Source organism: Schistocerca nitens, chromosome 7, assembly GCF_023898315.1.
Source record: "Schistocerca nitens isolate TAMUIC-IGC-003100 chromosome 7, iqSchNite1.1, whole genome shotgun sequence".
NCBI lineage: Eukaryota > Metazoa > Arthropoda > Insecta > Orthoptera > Acrididae > Schistocerca > Schistocerca nitens.
In genome coordinates, this window is record NC_064620.1 from 383530570 (window position 1) to 383548938 (window position 18369).

Here is an 18369-nt window from a genome sequence, read left to right on the forward strand (position 1 = left end):
ACCCCTCGAGGTCGGCAGATACTGACGTTCGAGCTGGCGAGCTTTTGACGGCCAGAGTACGAGTGGTGTCTTACGATGACACCACAGTATAAATCTTCCATACGGTTCTTCTTGAAACACCAAACACTTCAGCTACAGTGGTTACGGAAGGACCCACCATATGAGCCCCAATAATTTTCCCACGCTCGAATTCACGTAGCTCTGACATACTTTACTCACGACAACACAGAAAACTGTTCTGACCACGGCGGACGCTTGCTACGTATTGAGGACATTGTACAAAAAAAATGGTTCAAATGGCTCTGAGCACTATGGGACTCAACTGCTGAGGTCATTAGTCCCCTAGAACTTAGAACTAGTTAAACCTAACTAACCTAAGGACATCACAAACATCCATGCCCGAGGCAGGATTCGAACCTGCGACCGTAGCGGTCTTGCGGTTCCAGACTGCAGCGCCTTTAACCGCACGGCCACTTCGGCCGGCCAGGACATTGTACAGGTGCCGTTAGTAATCAATTACAGAAGCTTAGCTAGCATGGCCATTTATGCTCAGGCATGAATTTCTCGCGGTGTTTCGATATTTTTGTACAAACTTTGTAAGACTCTGTGCTGAGCCTACGCTTTCCCATGGAAGTTCCCAGCCCGTTACCAACACGAAGTAACAGATGAGCTTTAGGTTCTCGAAAAGAGAAATCTCAACCAGAGTTCAAGGGAACGGGAAAATCCATTAACACGCAACTTGGTTGGCCGAATTACGAACGAGGACGCCACAGGCGACCAGCAGCCTTATTAGCAAGAAGCTACCTATCTTCTCTTACCAGATGACACACAAACGCAAAAGAAGTCCTTATATATATCATTCCTCTCCATTAAGAGTAATAAGAAGAGAAATAGATGGCAGTTACTGCACGCCGAATTCCAGAACCGGCAGTTCGTCATGGGTAGTGCTGAAGCACTAACTAGGGGACATTCTTGGCCAAGTTTTGCTGTTACTTGGAACCACGTGGACTGCAGTGATAGCCAATGTCTGCGTTCATTAGATGTACAAGCCCTCTTAGTTCTCACGGTTCATCGATCATATGATCCCAGTTACTCCTAGAGCGACATAACACGTTAGTGTTCGACGAAATGTAGCTCCGAAACAACGAATGTACTTCAACTGGACTTGACAGAGAGCCACTGCGTTCTCTGAGAGAACAGTTGTCTCCAACTTGTGCCCTGTCCGTGGGAAAACTGCGGTTCATCGTCCTCCGTCTTGACCAAGTTAGGTAATCATACACGTCCCTTGCTGCAGGATATTGTAAATTGATGGTGGATGGGCAGGGGACACAACACACATGAAGAGTTTATCATTAAAATATCCACATATTAAAACAAAAACTTTCGTATTGCTAATAACTTCCTTCACAGAAGTACGGTTGCAGTCAAGAATTGATTCCAGGTAACCACAGTCTATGTTTTACTGACACCTAAAATGGAAAAAGATATCGTTACTAAATTAATATAGAAGTACTGTTTATAAAATGGCAGACAACGTGTCGTTACTCCAGAAGACAAATTTAACCTCTGCACTGCATTTGGTGGAAAGCTTTCGATACACACTATGTGATCAAAAGTATCCGGACACACCCAAAAACATACTTTTTCATATAAGGTGCATTGTGCTGCCACCTACTGACCGGTACTCCATATTAGCGACCTCAGTAGTCATTAGACATCCTGAGAGAGCAGAATGGCCGACCGGAGTGGCCTGGAACCGCGCGACCGCTACGGTCGCAGGTTCGAATCCTGCCTCGGGCATGGATGTGTGTGATGTCCTTAGGTTAGTTAGGTTTAAGCAGTTCTAAGTTCTAGGGGACTGATGACCTCAGCAGTTAAGTCCCATACTGCTCAGAACCATTTGAACCATACAGCAGAATGGGGTGCTCCGCGGAACTCACGGACTTCGAATGTGGACCGGTGGTTGGATGTCACTTGTGTCATACGTCTGTACGCCACATTTCCACACTCCTGAACATCACTAAGTCCGCTGTTTCCAATGTGATAGCGAATTGGAAACGTGAAGCATACAGGCCGACCTCGTCTTTTGACTGACAGACACCGTCGACAGTTGTAGAGCATCGTAAAGTGTAACAGGCAGACATCGATCCAGATCATCACACAGGAATTCCAAACTGCATCAGGATCCACTACAAGTACTATGACAGTTAGGCGGGAGGTGAGAAAACTTGTATTTCATGGTCGAGCGGCTGCTCATAAGCCACACATCACGCCGGTAAATTCCAACCGACGCCCCGCTTGGTGTAAATAGCGTAAACGTTGGACGATTGAACAGTGGAAAAACGTTGTGTGGAGTGACGAATCACGGTACACAATGTGGCGATCCGATGGCGGGGTGTAAGTATGGCGAATGCCCGGTGGACGTCATCTGCCAGCGTGTGTAGTGCCAACAGTAAAATTCGGAGGTGGTAGTGTAATGGCGCGGTCTGTTTTTCACGGAGAGAGCTTGCATCTCTTGTTGTTTTGCGTGGGACTATCACAGAACAGGCCTACATTGATGTTTTAAGCACCTTCTTGCTTCCCACTGTTGAAGAGCAATTCGGGGATGGTGATTGCATCTTTCAACAGGTTCGAGCACCTGTTCATAATGCACGGTCTGTGGCGGAGTGGTTACACGATAATAACATCCCTGTAATGGACTGGCCTGCACAGAGTCCAGACCTGAATCCTATAGAACACCTTTGGGATGTTTTGGAACGCCGACTTCGTGCCAACCCTCACCGACCGACATCGATACCTCTTCTCACTGTAGCACTCCGTGAAGAATGGGCTGCCATTCCCCAAGAAACCTTCCAGCACCTGATTTAATGTATACCAGCGAGAGTGGAAGCTGTCATCAAGACTAATGGAGGGCTAACACCATATTGAATTCCAGCATTACCGATGGAGGGCTCCACGAACTTTTAAGTCATTTTCAGCCTGGTGTCCGGATACTTTTGATCACATAGTGTATTTTCTGTCATGAAAAAATCATCAAAAATATTATATAAACATTTCAAAAAATTGTACATCTGTTTATTTGGAATCATGGATGTTTTTAAATTGCCTATTTGTCTTTTACTTATGGTATCTATGTACTGCAGCGACACCTGTTCTGCTTGTGGTCAGTTCGTCTCACGCAATGGCTATTGACATTCAGTCTTGTGTCACCCAGGTAAGCATGATGTGTTATGTTAAGGGAACGCAGTTTTGGCCAATTGTGAGGTGCACAGTAATTTTAATTCTGACGTGCCGACGCATCGCTCATTTCCTGTTTTGTGCGCCTATAAATTTAACAGAAAGATTCTGTGTAGCTAGCAGAAGATGTTTATAACAAGATATGTTGTCATTTGGTTCTTCTATGAATTAATGTTAGAATATTTGTATAACACCTTGGAGAACTTCTTGTAATTTTATTTCAGATCTGAAGGTGGTAACTTAGTTTTACCCTAACCGGTTATCTACAATGAAGTTTTTTTATAGCAATCTCGGCTAAGTTGTTCTCCTCCTAAGCTTTCGATATAAATCACAGATCAGTCAGGTCATTGCACTCATGAGCGATCGGTCGAAGCGACAAGTGGTTGGTTTCGACAACTTCTTACCGCGTGGCGATGCCGAACGTAGCTTGCAGTATTCAGCCGGTTGCTACAACACTCCTGCTTGAAACAACTGCTCGTGCCACATTAAAACGGTGGCGCTTTAATGCAGGCCTTATTGCGGGCCTCTGCCCAAGATAAAACTTCGACAGACTATGAGCCAAACACGATAACCGTTGGAGTCTTCCGAACGAGTTCATGATAGTTGTGCGGAAATGTACTACGTTGATATTCTACGGATCCCAAGACACTTGAAGTAGTTTTTTTTTTGCCTTCACATTGACTTCGCTAACTCGCAATGAAACCGTCACAGTCCAACCTAACCGAGACCTCAGACTAAGACACAGATCATTCTATCGCCACAACAAGGTATTTCTGCTTTCACTTGGATTGGTTTCGCCAATACACAACCATACTTTCATGTTTCAATCTATCCTAGGCTTCCTTCTGGAAAAGGGCAAACAAGCCTGATAGTGGTCAAGGTGAAATAAGTCTATCATAAAATATTGGCCGCAGTTTTTCAACATTTCAGCATAATTAAAGATAATTCCTAGTAACACATGCCCAAGCTTACAGCACGCTGTGCTACACAACTAAACAAGAAACAAATTCTTAGTGTGCGCATAATCTAGCTGCAAAAACCACTTGTCTGTATGCTACCCGTTAAAAGCCCCATACTCCAGCCAGAGCACCAGGCTCCACAGAAATTACTCTCCGCAGAAGAGTCACTACCCACGTTCCCACGCTCTTCCGAAAGTGCCATCTAAACTGCGACGGCTTAAGTCCGAACAAAGAAAGCGGGGCTGGAACGCCGCGTCTCAGAGTATTACGGGCTCGGAGTGACTGGTACTCAGAAAGCTTACGACTCCAAAGTATACGTTTTCCGGTACCGTTGAGAGGGGCAGAGGCCAAGTTCAACCTTCTGGAAAACAGAAAGAAGATAATTCCTTCGGTTCTTGAAGGTCTCTCGTCCTACCTAGACGCCATCCGAAGCGGAGGAGTACATTTTCTGTGTGGAAGCACCTCCTTTAAGAAGAAAAAGCCGTTCAGGCCTCTAGTGATTCCAATATCTTTCGCCACTTTGGAGAAATTACAGATTTATCTCATGATTATCGTTTCATACATAACATTCCGGGACACTGGTCTGTAGTATGTAAAAAATCTGGATATAATAGTATTATTACTAGCTAATTTTTCTTGTAGCAGGAAATGTGCATGTAAAGTTACAGAGACATCGAAATAAAATAAATATTAAAAAATGAATTTAGGTTCAGTGGCCGAGCGGTTCTAGGCGCTTCAGTCTGGAACCACGAGACAGCAGGTTCGAATCCTGCCTCGGGCGTGAATTTGTGTGATGTCCTTAGGTTAGTTAGGTTTAAGTAGTTCTAAGTTCTAGGGGACTGATGACCTCAGAGCCATTTCATAAATTTCTTTTTTAAATCGATCATTTCGTCCCCATCTGTGGAGGACTTCTTCAAAGGCTCTTGTAGCTTTTTTTTTTTTCAAAGCTCCGACAAATTCCTTGACTCGTCATTAACGAGCCAGAGTGTTCGTCGAACCTTGGAAAAAAGATATAACCCACTCTCCTCAGATGGGGACGAGACGTTGGGTTTCAACAAGGAATTCATCTAACCATGGGATAATAGCGTGCAATATTTTACGAAGGCGTGCTGAAAAGTCATGCCTCCGAATTTTTTATTCCGTTCTCAGAATCATGTACTTATAGGGATATGGTGTCTGTTCTTTCGGACATGGACGAAAGAACAGACACCATATCCATATAAGTATATAATTCTGGCAATACCGACCATCTTCTGTGCGGATGCACACATATTCCCCGAACTCTTACGGGACTTGGTAAGAATGTCTTCCACGGGTAATGAGTGTGTTGGGGTGGGACGCTAGGAATGTAGTGTGTGGACATACAAGGTGAGAATGTGGGTCTCGCGGGAGGCGGATAGTCCCTGCAGTCGCACTATCCTCTGTGCCCTCGGTGGCTCAGATGGATAGAGCGTCTGCCATGCAAGCAGGAGATCCCGGGTTCGAGTCCCGGTTGGGGCACACATCTTCATCTGTCCCCGTTGATATATATTAACGCCCGTCGGCAGCTGAAGGTATTAATATAATTCTAATTTCGTTGTCAGAATCGGTTGACGTATTACATGTCTTGCACGCTACTCGGTCGACTTCCCTGCTTCGCTGATCTACCATTAGAGGGCTCTGAATTGCACTATGTAACACGACGGTGTGTAACTAAGTCAGTGCGCGTTTTTAACTGAAGAGTTCGTCCGCACATGGAGCACCTGCTGCTTCTACACGACGACACACTGCAACATCTGCATCAGTCCGAAGCCTGGGGTTCACTGTCATCTATCATCCGTCATACAACCCCAACTCCAACCCATACCGTGACTTTCTCGTCGTGCAATTGAGTTTCCACGACAGTTCTAGGATTTTCGGTAGCCCAAATTCTGCAGTTGTGGGCGTTGACAGACCCTCGGAGCGTGAAATGAGCTTCGACGGTCCACAACACGTTACTCAACCAATCGTCATCTTATGCCATCTTTTGAAACGCCCACACCGCAAATGCCCTCCGCTTCACTAAATCGCCGGGTAACAGTTCATGATACCGATGGATTTTGTACGGATAGCATCGGAGGCGCCTAAGTTCCAACCAAACATTAGTGTATGGAATGCCGGTGCGACGTGCGACTGTACGAGCGCTGACTTCCCCGTGCATAGACGAACCCGCTACAGTCTTCATTTCTTCCTGTGTTGTCTCAGCAGCATTACGCCTTGTGCTCGGTCGGCCACTACGGGGTCTATAGTCTAAACAACCCGTGGCTTCGAACTTCGAAATCATTCTCGCCACAGCTGCATTTGTCAACGGACCTTTACCCAATCGAATCCCCTTCCTATGGCGATAGGATCGTAACGCTGAACTAGCACATTCCCCATTCTGATAATACAGCTTCACTAAAAGCGCCTTTTCAGGTAACGTCAACATGCTGCGACTGCTGGCGCATTTGATTCTCTCTCTCATTACAGCTCCTTTTATAAACGATTTCCATGCGCAGTCACTGACGTTTTGATGTCCAGCGCCATCTGTCGGACATTTTGTGAACTTTGTTCTTTTGGTTCTAATAAAACCCTATGTCATTCCAAGCATGTGTGTCAATTTGTACCTCTCTATCTACATTATTCCGTGGTTTATTAAGTTTTCAAATTTATACTGACTTTTTGATCACCCGCTATACCTGCGCTTGGCCATTTTTACCATGAAGCGGCGGCAGCCGAGTGGCGCCGGCAGGGTAGCTCAGCGTGTTCGGTCAGAGGTTAGCTACCCTCTGTAACAAAAAAAAAAAAAAAACAAAAAAAAACTGAGTGAATGGATCAACGAAGAACCTAAATGGGTGTCATCGGACGTCCGCCCAGAACAAATTCAACGAACAACATAGAACAAAATTAGATAAAAATGTGGTTAGCGTTCAAGCTCCGTAATCGCTGGACGATGGATCTAGTCCCGTTCGTCAGTTTCTTATTTTATTTTCAACACAGTCATTTTCTTTGCTATTTATATTACAACTGATATAATGGGAAAAATACGTGTAATCGGATGAACTTTTATTAAATTTACAATGTTATTTGACTGTCTACAAAAAACATGAGGGAATGACTTCCACGGTACTAGATTGAGCTGTAGAGGACAAAAACTTCAGAGAAAGACAAAGATTGGAATACATCCAGCAAATAACTGAGGACGTAGGTTGCAAGTGCTAATCTGAGATGAAGAGGTTGGCACAGGAGAGGAATTCGTGGCGGTTAAAGGCGCTGCAGTCTGGAACCGCAAGACCGCTAAGGTCGCAGGTTCGAATCCTGCCTCGGGCATGGATGTTTGTGATGTCCTTAGGTTAGTTAGGTTTAAGTAGTTCTAAGTTCTAGGGGACTAATGACCTCAGCAGTTGAGTCCCATAGTGCTCAGAGCCATTTGAACCATTTTTTTGAATTCGTGGCGGGCCGCATCAAACCAGTCAGAAGAGTGATGTCGAAAAAAAATATATAATCTAACTCAGCCTAATCAAATTTACAGGTTATGGAAATCAGCTGTGGTGCTATTTACAAAATTGCTAAAGACAGGTCGAGATTGCAAAACTATTGTGTAAAATTACAAGAATATTGAATTATAAAGGATTTGAGAACTAATAAATTAAAATTCAATTCTGAATCATCTTGTTCAGTTTGGAAGTTACTGTTGACTTTTTCCCGTGTTTACGAAATAAATTAATGTATTCTGTAAAAGCGTTCCAAAAAAATACAATTCATTTCAACACCGTTCGTTTTTTCGAGTATACATGGAGGAACGGGGATCAACTATCATCACTGCTAAACTTGCCCCTTTCAAAGCCAGCGTTATAACTGGAATGGAAAAAGTATTCATTGAATGATTACTTTTTCATTTTCACAGAAATTCATGATCCACAGAATTGCGTGGGTCAGGGCTGTTTTAGATACTTAAATCACTTCTTATAGTGATATTCACGAAAGTTGTTAAAGTTTTTTGACAAACAAGGTAAATATTACGCTTCAGACGTCTATATTTTTGTCCTCTCCTTCAAATTGCATTGCCTGCAGCAATAAATGGAGTGCAGACCATCAGCAGTAGACCACAGCTGATACCTACGTAGCGCCTTATCATCATATTCTGTATTTGCTGATTTATGTATTTTCTTTGATGGCTTTTTATAAGGTCCACATACATGTTCTACACCAAAAGACGAAAAATTAGCGCTCCTCCCATCACCTGTCGGACACGCACTGAAGTATTCCTCTTTGGATTCATCAGTAAGCCCTAAAAATAAAAAAAATAAAACAGCGCACTGTGACACTGAGGCTAACAGCTAATGGTAATATGACATGTCCTTTCCATAATCTGCTCCAGATCCACCTCAGACATTTGATGGAGTGAGCATACTCCAGTGACAAAGTCCCAACACGCGCAACTGTGCGTACGGAAGTTACAGTCATCGTAACTATGAAATTATTTAAAATCTTTTAGCTGATTTGTCTGTAATTGGTTCTGTAGATATTTCGAAGTATCAAACATTTTTTTCCAATATCAAAATGCAGCAATTAGAACGCTCCTCGATGCAGATGCTCCAGACCTGCCAGCTTGAAATTTGGCAAAACATAAGACACAATATCTCGCGTATCTAACAAGACATCGATATGTTTCGAGTTGTATACAAAGCAGCGATTCCTGCACAATCGTTTCACTCAGAAATCAGTGGCATAGTGCAATATCATGACACTACAACGCAACTAATCCACACTCAGACAGTTGTACGTACTATGTCCAAAAGGAACACCAATTCATTTTCCAGAGCAGAACTTTTCAACTGTGGCGTTCGTAAGACGCTTGGTAAATTGTCCTTGTGTGGCGGGGGTCGAAGCCAGGACCGATTGCAAGCGATATCTCCAGCCATCTGTCGAACGTGTGTTGAGCTCTTAACAAGTTCAAATTGAAAGTCATCCCAACAGAGTGTGCATATCGTTCCCGGGAACGTTGTGACTGCCTGGTAGCTTCTGAAGAACTCCCGGCCAGTACTCTTCCTCTCGCGTCGGAGAAGCGACTGAGAAACAGAAGATGTGAAGGTGCGCCTGTGACAGTGGAGTTGCAGGCTGAGTTGGGGGCGGGGGCGTCCGCGACGCCGGAGCTGATAAGCGCCGCACAAAGGGCGGGCCCTTAATCTGCTTGCCTGGCAGCTTTAACGCCTCCCCTGGCGCTGCCCTGCCCTGTGCCCTCCGCGACGCTGGCCGCGATGCTCTTTCCGTTAACAAGAGGACGACCCGGCTGCCGGACGTCGGCGCTTATCTAAGGGCAGCGGGGCGCGCCCGCGACAGAAAACACCGGCTGATAAGACAGAGTAAGACAGACACGCGCAGCGCGCACGCGTTGCTGCAATTTTTGCCGCTCTCCACTTCCACTCACAGTTGACAGGTTCAACTCTCTGCAGATGTTGGTTATATCTCAGTTGACGTTAGATGAGTTGCGGGGCAGTTTTAGAATCTATTTTAATTTTGCTGGTACATATGCAGCAATTCTCTTTCGCAACAAATACACTACTGGCCATTGAAACTGGTACACCAAGAACAAATGCAGATGATAAACGGGTATTCATTGGACAAATATATTATACTAGAACTGACATGTGATTACGCAGTTTGGGTGCATAGATCCTGAGAAATCAGTACCCAAAACAGCCACCTCTGACCGTAATAACGATCTTGCTACGCCTAGGCATTGAGTCAAACAGAGCTTGTATGGCGTGTACAGCTACAGCTGCCCATGAAGCTTCAACACGATACCACAGTTCATCAAGAGTAGTGACGGGCGTATTGTGATGAGCCAGTTGCTCGGCCACCATTGACCAGACGTTTTCAATTGGTGAGAGATCTGGAGAATGTGCTGGCCAGGGCAGCAGTCGGACATTTTCTGTACCCAGAAAGGCCCGTACGGGACCTGCAACATGTGGTAGTGCATTATCCTGCTGAAATGTAGGGTTTCGCAGGGATCGAATGAAGGGTAGAGCCACGGATCGTAACACATCTGAAATGTAACGTCCACTGTTCAAAGTGACGTCAATGCGAACAAGAGGTGACCGAGACGTGTAACCAGTGGCACCCCATACCATCACGCCGGGTGACACGCCAGTATGGCGAATACAAATACAAGCTACCAATGAGCGTTCACCGCGATGACGCCAAACACGGATGCTACCATCGTGATGCTGTAAACAGAACCTGGATTCATCCGAAAAAATGACGTTTTGCCATTCGTGCACCCAGGTTCGTCGCTGAGTACACCATCGCAGGTGCTCCTGTCTGTGATGCAGCGTCAAGGGTAACCGCAGCCATGGTCTCCGAGCTAATAGTCCATGCTGCTGCAAACGTCGTCGAACTATTCGTGCAGATGGTTGTTGTCTTGCAAACGTCCCCATCTGTTGACTCAGGGATAGAGACGTGGCTGCACGATGCGTTACAGCCATGCGGATAAGATTTCTGTCATCTTGACTGCTAGTAATACGAAGCCGTTGGGATCCAGCACGGCGTTCCGTATTGCCCTCCTGAACCCACCGTTTACGATAAACCGCAATCGCGATAGGCTACAATCCGACCTTTATCAAAGTCGGAAACGTGATGGTACGCATTTCTCGTCCTTACACGAGGCATCACAACAACGTTCCACCAGGTAACGCCGATCAACTGCTGTTTGTGTATGAGAAATCGTTTGCAAATTTTCCTCATGTGTGCACGTTGCAGGTGTCGCCACCGGCGGCAACCTTGTGTGACTGTCCTGAAAAGCTAATCATTTGCATATCACAGCATCTTCTTCCTGTTGTAGCAATTTTAATGGCCAGTAGTGTATGTCTGTAAAAACAGCGCGCGAATCGCGCTTTGGGGGAGGGGTGGGAAGGTGTCTTAGTGCCCGGTTCCTATTTGAGCTAGGAACATGGAGTAAAAAGTTTTTAGTTTATCCCGACCCACGGTCATTTATATAGCCAATCTAACATCTGTCTTACTGTAGCTACGTTACAGTATATTAAGCAAGGCTTGAACGACGAGCCGGCGCTGGCGCCCAGGCAAATTGTGTAAATCGATTAATTCCTTCTGCAAAGGATTTTAATTGAGCTGAAATTAAAGCCCAGCTAGTGGCACCATTTGCACGTGCACCGTTCGGATTTTAAGTGCAAAAACAGTCACCCTTAAATAACTCCGAATTGGAGCGAGACTGGTGGTTCAGATTTGGTCTATCGGTGTATCGGACCTTGTCTAAAATAACTTTTAACCGTTGGGAGGTCTGAAGCGCGCCACTTCCATACGTTAAACTCTGCCCGAAGGTAGAAAAACGGATAATGGCAAAATAAAATTTTTTATCCAAAAATCTTTGTTCGTTGTCGAAAAATAACATCATTTAAAAGTCGAGCTAAAGTGAACTGAATGCGCGGAAACATTTTAAAGTGAATCAAATAAATAAAAATGCCTTCTTACGATAAAATTGAAAATTCGCTTGCAAAAGTCTAACTTCATTCGTATTTTATGTGCAAAAATACCATTTTTTGTGAGGTTTTCTTCCGTGCGCCTCTTCTGTATTTCAGATTATTTCGAATCGTTTCAAATTTTGTAAGAGGGAAGACAAACACATGTAACTGATGGTCTCCTGTTGTTGTGAAAGCTTTATCCGTTGCGCAGTATAATCAACATGGTTCGAAAGACATTAAGTACACCTATACCAGATCAGTCGTCACCCGAGCCAACATAAATCTACGTCAGTTGCTAAGCTGTGGCGGTCTAATATCAAAATTATGGTAGAGTTTAAGTTGGCAGCCAGAATGAAAAATGCTCCTATTGTAGCATAAAAAAGGCGAATATGTCCTGGGAAGAGATAGGATGTAAAAGAAGGGGAATAGCTCTTCGACTTATCTGGCAGCTTCCAAGATGTTTAAATGAAAACATCTTGACATAATCGCAATTTATTACGAGATAACACCACTTTCCCAGCACAGTCGTGGTCCGATGGCATGACTCCTTGTCATCCATAAAAATCCCATCAATGTTTGGACATATGAAACCCATGAATGGCTCTAAATGGTCTCCAAGTAGCAGAGCATAACCATTTCCTGTGAATGATAAGTTCAGTTGGCCTATGTAAACACAGCCCACACCATTATGGAACCACTGCCAGCTTGCACAGTGCCTTGTTGATAACTTGCGTCCGTGAATCAGGCTTCATTGACGAGGCCACAGTTTTACAGTCATCTAGGGTCCAACCGATATCGTCGGGGCCCCGGAGACTCACTGCAGGCGACATTGTGCTGTTAGTAAAGGTACTGGCGTCAGTCGTCTGCTGCCGTAGCCCATTAACGCCAAATTTTGCCGCACTGTCCTAAGGAATACGTTCGTGACACGTCCGCCATTATTTCTGCGGTTATTCACGCTCTCCGCTGCTCTCAATCTTTAAGTAAAGGCTGTCGGCCACTAAGCTGTCCCTGGTGAGAGGTATTCTCGGCACATTCTTGGCACTGCGGCTCTCAGAATTTTAATTCCCTAACGATTTCACCTTTTGACATGAATGACATGAGTACAAACGACAGCTCCGCCAATGCACTACCCGTTTATACTATGTGTACGCGATACTACCTCCATCTGCATATGTGCATATCGCCATCCCATAATTTGTCACCTCATTGTACATGCCACATTGAATAAAGTACCAAACTAGATGCTCTTGCTAAAAATAAAATATTTGTAGTGACATTTTCACGTCACTCATACAGTTGCAACAAGTCTATCTATCGCCTGACCCTTGTCCCATGGTTATGCAGGGTCAGCCATGGTTCATCGGATTTGGCATGTTAATTTTAAGGGGTGGCCGGATGCCCTTCCTGCCACCGTCCCATACCTCCCCCAGGATGGAACTAGTGTACCCCAGCTGTCTGTGTCGAGTGTAATCCATGGAAAAGTGTGAATGTGTTCAGATGTCTGCGAGCCGTGTAACTGAGGCTGAACTTGGTGACCAGCCCGGTATTCACCTATCGGGATGTGGAAAACATTCTACGAACCACATACTGGCTGACTGGCACACCGGCCCTCCTTGTTAACCCTCCGGGCGGATTCGATCCGAGGCCGGCGCGCCTACCCGAGTCCAGAAAGCAGCGCGTTAGCGCTCTCGACTAACCTGGCGGGTACAGTTGCACCAACTATCTTACTTAAATGAGTAGTTTCTCAACAGAAGTAGCAAGTCGAAAGTTTATGCCTGCTTTGTCGTAGTAACTGATACTAGTTGACCCAAAAAGTGGGGAAAGTGTCGGGACTCATTTGTAGAATCTGTGTACATTGTGGAAGAGTACACGAAAAACTAAAGCTGAATTGCATTGATATAGCACTTCCTTTCCTTTTTCCTTTCTTTGGGCTTTAAATAATGATAAACACAGTGACATCCTCTTTGTAAGTGCTCATGTGACACATGAGGTGACACTGAAACAGAAACAGAAACGTGATTCGTGTCATACTCTTGCTTTTCGTATGGTGAGTCGCATCGCGTATCGTATCATTCCAGTTGGAGCACAAGTATCACACCTACGTGTGACCTGCTACACCTCACGGAACGTAATGTGCTCCTCATCGTGATATGCGACTGCAGCGCTCCCCAGCGACACTTTCTGGCAGCATCTGGAGCGCAGATCACTCAGTTTCTTTACGTAAGTGGGCGCTCCTAAAATAGCTGCCTAAACTCTGTTAGCGATTATCGAAGAAGAGAGGAGAAAACCGTGGGGAAGAGTTTGGACACGTCGATGGCCTAAACAGCGAATCGGTGGTAGAGGAACACCACATAATGTTCCACAACGGCATTACGTTTCTGGTTCTAAATTGAATACACCTAAAGTATAGCGTCTAATGTCAGTTCGGGCATGCATAATGTTCATATTCCCGATGTACTGACCGTTGTCATTCTGAAGTAAAGTACTTCGACACATAGTTTTCAAGACCGGGATTCGTTTCGTGATTTCATTTGAATGGGTGATTTTTGTAAGCTGCTCACCATCATTAAAAAATACATTTACCAGCTAGCTATAAACACGAGGCAATCCATAAAACCAGTAGAAAAGTATATATACATGTTGTATAGAAAGTTTCATAATAGCAAAAAGCCCCAGTGTGTAACTTATATTTGGTTACTGACGTAGACTGGCAGTTACGTTGGAATTCCTGGTCACTGGAGAAACATTCCAGTCGTTGGCCTATGCAGCAAGAATTGCAGCGAATATATTATTTATAATAAACAACATCGACTAACGCAGGTAGTACTTCTATTACATTAATAAGGAAACGAAAGGTGAAATATACAGTTTGGGAGGAGATGAACGCGAACCTGCTACATTTCTCCTTACAGGTCGCGACACCGTCAACTACGCTACGGCTTCGACATGGCAGCCACGCCTCCATAGATATTATACACTGCGTAAAGGCTGCCCTTTTTTGAGTCAATAGTCTTTGACTGGTTTGACGCGGTCGGCCACGAATTCGTACTTGCGTCCTATGAGCTCAATTATTTGCTGGTGTATTCCAATCTCTGTCTTCCTCTACAGCTTTTACCATCTACAGCTCCCTCCAGTACCATGGAAGTTGTTCCCTGACGTCTTAGCAGATGTACTATCATCTTGTCCCTTCTTGTCGTTGTTTTCAATGTATTCCTTTCCTCGTGTTTTCTACGGAGAACCTCCTCATTCCTTACTTTTATGATCCGCCTAATTTTCAACATTCGTCTGTAGCACAACATTTCAGACGCTTCGATTCTCTTCTGTTCCGGTTTTCCCACAGTCTGTGTTTCACTACCACAAAATGCTGTGCTCCAAACGCACATTCTCAGAAATTTCTTCCTCAAATTAAGGCCTGTGTTTGATACTAGCAGACTTTTCTCGGCCAGGAATGCGATTTTTGCCGGTGCTAGTCTGCTTTTTATGCTCCGTCCAACAAGGGTTTATTTTGTTACCTAGGTAGCAGAATTACTTAAGTACGGCTACTTCGCGATCCCCAATTGTGACGTCAAGTTTCTCGGTGTTCTCATTTGTGGTTATGTTATGTTAACCGGGGACCTAGAAACAACGGAGAGGCTCCGTCCCCGCCGCAGCCTCAGTGGTCCACAACCCCACGACGACTACCGCAGTCCACTTCACCCCTCCGCCGCCCCACACCGAACCCAGGGTTATTGTGCGGTTCGGCCCCTGGTGGACACCCCAGGGAACGTCTCACACCAGACGGGTGTAACCCCTATGTTTGCGTGGTAGTGTGATGGTGGTGTAGGCGTACGTGGAGAACTTCTTTGCGCAGCAATAGCCGACATAGTGTAGCTGAGGCGGAATAAGGGGAACCTGCTCGAATTAGCCGAGGCAGATGGAAAACCGCCTAAAAACCATCCACAGACTGGCCGGTTCACCGGACCTCGACACAAATCTGCCGGGCGGATTCGTGCCGGGGACCAGGCGCTCCTTCCCGCCCGGAAAGCCGTACGTTAGACCGCACTGCCAACCGGACGGGCCACATTTGTGGTACTTTGCATTACTTTCATCTTTCTTCGATTTACTCTCAATCCTTATTCTGTACTCATTAAGCTGTTCATTCTGTTCAACGCATCCTATTATCCTTCTTCACTTTCACTAATGGTAGACTGTATCTACAACTGTCATTTTTTGATGTTTAGCTAAAACGGATTGGATCCAAACGACGCGCTTTTGATAGAACATCATTATGACGACACAAGTTATAATACTAAAACCATCAAATTTGGGAAACCTTTAACTACCGATATGAAACTTCTTCAACTTTTGTAGTCCTGTCGTTCTCAGTCGCCTGTGATATTACGGTATGTTCTAAAAAATAAAGGCGAAACGAGTATGCCACAAAAATTGTGGTTTGGTTTTCATTCAGTTATAATTAGACGGTCCAAAAGTAAAATTTATCAACATGCCATAATATTAATATGTACTTTCCTGTCATTTTCGAGAGATTCTACACCGAAAAAAAAAAAAAAACCAACCAAATACGAAGTTTAACTTCATACAATATGGTGGCTGGTAAGTTCTGATTATGACGTAAGACCTATATAGGATCTCGATGGCGACGTTCCTCTCCACCAGGCGAAAATCTGACTCTCCAGATTTTTCATTTCACGCTTCATAGTGTAGTTGATTGGTGGGCTGGTTGGTCGATTTGGGCGGAGGGGGCGAAGGGACCAAACAGCGAGGTTACCGGTCCCATCGAAATAGGGAAGAACGGGGGAGGAAGTCGCCTGTGCCCTTTCAAAGGAACCATCCCGGTATTTGCCTGGGAAATCACGGAAAACCTAAATTAGGATGGCAGGACGCCGGTTTGAACCGTCGTACGCCCGAATGCCAGTCCAGTGTGCTAACCACTGCGCCACCTCGCTCGGTCGCAATGTAGTGGAACGTGAAATTCCACGCTGTGGTGTCACCAGCTCTTCGTCCACTTTCGTGTCAATTCCGGTATGAGGACGGCCTTAGATTCATAGTCCACAGTGCGTTTTTCACTGTTCAATGAAGCAGTTGGTAGGATTCTGCGATACGAGGGAGTGGGGCGGTGAAAGGCTGGATCTGGTGTGGCGGAGCCTACCCCGATGGAAAGCAGCTCCGGCCCCTGGAGGTGAAGCCCATTATAAGGGCCCGTTGTCGGCGCCGCCGTGAAGAATGGTCCCGCCGCACAATAAATCGCGCCGCTTCCGGTCCCAGGGCACCACCGGGCGAGTTCCCCACCCCGGGACTCGGCACTTTTCTTCTTTGTGTGTGGGCTATTTCATCTCTATAGACGCAACGCGTCTGGCAACTCACTATGAATCGGACTCAAAGACGCTGACAAATGAATCCCGTGCTTCTCGTATTAAACAGAAATTTGGGAAAGCGTTCAAAAAACTGCTCCAAAAAAAGATTTTCACCAGCTGCGTATCTGAGAACGTCTCTTGGATTAGATTAAAGGGAAGTAAATGACGTAATTAGGCTGAGGTGACAAAGTCATGGGATGGTGATAAGCGCACATACAGCTGGTGGTGGTATTGAGTACACAAGGTATAAAATGGCAGAGCAATGGCGGAGCCGTCATTTGTATTCAACTAATTCATGCGCAAATTTTTACGACGTATTATGACCGGATGACAAGACTTAACTGACTTCGAACACGGAATGGTAGTTGGAGCTAGACACATGGGACATTCCACTTCGGAAATCGTTAGGGAACTCAACATTTCGAGAGCCACAGTGTCAAGAGTGTGCGGAGAATACCAAATTTCAGACATTACCTCTCAGCACGGACAGCGCAGTGACGACGGCCTTCGCTTAACGACCGAGAGCGACTGCGTTTGCGTAGAGTTGTAAGTGCTAATAGACAAACAACACTGCGTGAAATAACTGCAGAAATCAATGTGGGACGTACGATGAACGTATCCTTTAGGATAGCGTGGCGAAATTTTGTGTCAGTGAACTATGACAGAGCCGGCCGCTGTGGCAGAGCGGTTCTAGACGCTTCAGTCCGGAACCGCGCTGCTGCTACGGTCGCAGATTCGAATCCTGCCTCGAGCATGGATGTGTGTGATGTCCTTAGGTTAGTTTGGGTTAAGTTGTTCTAAGTCTAGGGGACTGATGACCTCAGATGTTAAGTCCCATAGCGCTTCGAGCCATTTGAACTATGGCACGAGACGACCTACGCGAATGCCTTCGCTAACAGTACAACAATGTCTGCAGCGCTTCTCCTGGGCTCGTAACCATGTCGGTTGGACCCTAGAAAACTATAAAACCGTGGCCTCGTCAGATGAGTCCCGATTTCGATTGGTAAGAACCGACGGTACGGTTCAACTGCTGTGCAGACCCTGCGAAGCCATGGACGCTAGTTGTCAATAAGGCACTGTGCAAGCTGGTGGTAGTGGTGCCATTTAAGGTGTCATATGTGGCCGGCCGCGGTTGCCGAGCGGTTCTAGGCGCTTCAGTCCGAAACCGCGCGACTGCTACGGTCGCAGGTTCAAATCCTGCCTCCGGCAGGTTAGTTAGGTTTAAGTAGTTCTAAGTTCTAGGGGACTGACGACCTCCGATGTTAAGTCCCATAGTGCTCAGAGCCATGTGTTTTGTCAGCTGTGTTTACATGGAATGGGCTGGGTCCTCTGGTCCAGCTG

General features: G+C 45.6%; 1 protein-coding gene and 1 non-coding gene across 2 annotated transcripts in view; both read left to right on the top strand.

Annotated features, from left to right (window-relative positions):
- Positions 1-18369, top strand: part of LOC126194768 (protein turtle-like) — a 914596-nt gene that overhangs the window by 597285 nt on the left and 298942 nt on the right. The window lies entirely within an intron of this gene.
- On the top strand, positions 5622-5696 carry Trnaa-ugc (transfer RNA alanine (anticodon UGC)). The gene has a single exon. It is a non-coding gene; the product is annotated as a tRNA-Ala (tRNA).